Source organism: Charadrius vociferus, unplaced genomic scaffold (genome assembly GCF_000708025.1).
Source record: "Charadrius vociferus isolate BGI_N301 unplaced genomic scaffold, ASM70802v2 scaffold54, whole genome shotgun sequence".
Lineage (NCBI taxonomy): Eukaryota > Metazoa > Chordata > Aves > Charadriiformes > Charadriidae > Charadrius > Charadrius vociferus.
The window spans coordinates 2,849,928-2,852,707 of record NW_009648350.1 but is presented as its reverse complement, the minus strand read 5'-3'; positions in this window follow the sequence as shown (position 1 = coordinate 2,852,707).

Genomic DNA, 2,780 nt, shown 5'->3' with positions numbered 1-2,780 from the left:
TGGGGGCTGTGGGGCAGGGGGCTTCCCAGGCGCCAGGGTCCCTGCCATGGGGCTCAGGAGGGGGCCTCCTGGCAGGTCCAGGGCTGGCAGCCCGGGAGAGGGGTGCTCCGGGATGATGTCTGCCCTGCCTCGCTTCTGCAGTGTGCTGAAGGGTTGCTGGTACTTATCCCATCCCAGGCTGTGGTTGGTTAAAAGCCTTCAATGAACTTTTTCTGGCCCTTCTCTGCAGAAAGTTATTTCTGGCATCTAACTGATGCTTTTGCTGCACGCGGGGCTGGCTTGCTGTTCTTCCACCTATTTCTCTTTATAAACTTTTGTGGTGTTGGAAGAGTGTTTATCTCTGTCTTTTCCTGATGGAATTGCTTTGGAGAGTGAACTTATCCCTTTCAGGAATGTGCTTGTTGAAGGAAATAATGGAAAACCCCTTGTTTGGGAATATTAAATCTGGAGGGGGCAAAGACACCTGGATTGTAGTATTGGGAGTTAGTCATCAATGTGGAATTGATTCTTAGGAAGTCATCTTCTTTGCAGGAGTAAGTACAGCTGGTGCAGCTTGGAGCATGCTTTAGTCTGCCAGTGTTTAGACCGCGGGCTAGCTTGGGTTAGCTTTCAGGGCGTGAAAAGAAATAGTAATACTTGATGGAATCAATATAGAAAAGAGGGATCACTGAGGTTTTCTGCCTAATCTGAGTTTGGAAAACTGAAATGGGTTTGTACTTTTACAGCTCTTTTAAAAAGCAGAAACACGTATCCAGTTGAGAAGCTGGAAAAGTCCAAGGAAGGATCAAGTCTTTGTTTCTAAATTCTGAAAGTGAAGAGTTGGTGGGGACATCCCTCCTTCCATAGGGCTTTATACTTCATGTGGACTGTAGTGAGGAGCTGTGGGTTTTAATTTTGTTGTTGTTGTTGTTAGCCAGCAGAGCTGTGCTTAGTGGGGTGCATCACTCCTTTTGCTAGATGGAAGGGAATGTGTTTGCTTTCAGTATTTCTGTAGTTCTCTGAGAAATCGTGATGAGCTGTTGTGCACATGCAAAGCAAATTTGCAGATTAACCTGCTGCAGGTGAGGAAATTAGTGTTTTGTTGGGAAAGGGATGGTGAGCCAGGCTGCTCCTGGAGAACATCACGTTGTCCCAGTACAGCTCTTGGTTTTCCTTCAAATGTGTCATGTGCTGGTTGATTGCTCTGGTACGGAGTGTCTGGGTTCGGAGAGTCCTCTGTGGTGCACATGGATGTGATGGTGCACGAGAACTATATTTGCAAAACACTTTCCCATAAAGCAGGGAGGATACCAGTGCCACTGGAAAAAAAAACACCTGACACAACTGAGTACTTTCTTTTAATCCTCTAGTGTAAAAGCCTTGAAGAGTAAGGTGAAGAGTGGGCAGGAAGGAGGAGGTAGTGTCACACAGCTGGCTTAACCCTCTGTTAATTAGTCCTGCTCTCATTGTGACAGACCTTTTACTTTGTCATCACTTTGGAGTTGCCTCCTGTTCAGTCAATAATCTCTGGGGTGGTGCCCTCTGGGTAGCTGGGGTTGAGCAAGTAAGTGCCTTCTGCAACTTTTATTTTGTTTCTTCCAAAGCAGCTGGAGGAGCTCTACGGGGCCATACAATCAAAACTCCTTGCCTTTTCTTGAGAGAGGCTTTCCCCGCTGCTCGCCGCCCTTCGTGCTGGAGCTCACAGACGCCATCAGCACTTACTTGCGGAGTCGTTGGTGCAAGGTAACCTCTTTCTTTTGGGCGTCACAGGTTGGGGAGCATCTATGGGCGCAGCTGAGTTTGGGGAGGGCGGCTGGCAGCGAGAGCTGACAGGACGGGAGCTGGGAGCGATGGTTTCTTTCCTTAGTTCACCCGCAGCAAAAGTGGCATGTGGAACTCTGTCCGGACTGAAATCTCATTTGATCTTTACTCTCTCCTTTGGCTGTTGCCACGCAGCCAAGATAACGTGTTTGCTCGGTCCTGAAGGACTGGGGAAAAGGCTTCCCTGCTCAGGTCTGTGCTCCTGCCATCTCCTCCCCATCCCTTTCCTCTGGTATAACAGAAAGCCACCCGACAGTTACCTCTGCTGACACTGAACTTTGTTCTGTTTCCTGACGTGGGCTCTTCTACGAATTGTGTTTTTTAGAGGTAGAACTTACATAAGTTGCTTTCCCAATGTGATCATTTGATCCGAGTGGTGAAGATTACTTTATACACGCTATTGTTGAGAGTGAGTCACGAGCCCTGCAGTGACAGGTGCACCTCTGCCAAGATTGCTTTTTATAGAGTTTGAAATTTCATATATCTGAACAAATAATTACAGGCTGCTCGTAATCTCTTGCTGCTTCTCCACGAGTAAACATTCAAGTCAATTGTGTGCTGCTGATCGCTCACAGAATCAGGAAAGAGCGAGAGAGGAACGCTTGTATCTCTGGTAGCTTCTCTAGGCTTACAAGAGAGGTTGAGTTTGACCTACGGTGGCAGATTATTGTAGTATTATTGCTTAGTTATCAGCCACTTCTGGGCCTCCAGTTACTCCTTTGCAAGGAATAAAGTAGAATTATTGGCTGATTTTCCTCTCCATTCTTGGTGTATGGAGTAGGAGATGGGGAGCTTCAGAGTTAAAGATGGGGTTGGCTTTTTCTCCTTGGAAAATCTGGCTCTGGCAGTGCGTGTGCAAGTCTGATGGGAAGGTTTAGTAACCAGCTTAGGGAGTTGGTAGGTCTTTGTGGTGCTGGCAAGTACACTGGATCTTGCTGCGTGGTTGCTTGTGAAATGCATCTATTGACTTGCTTTCACGG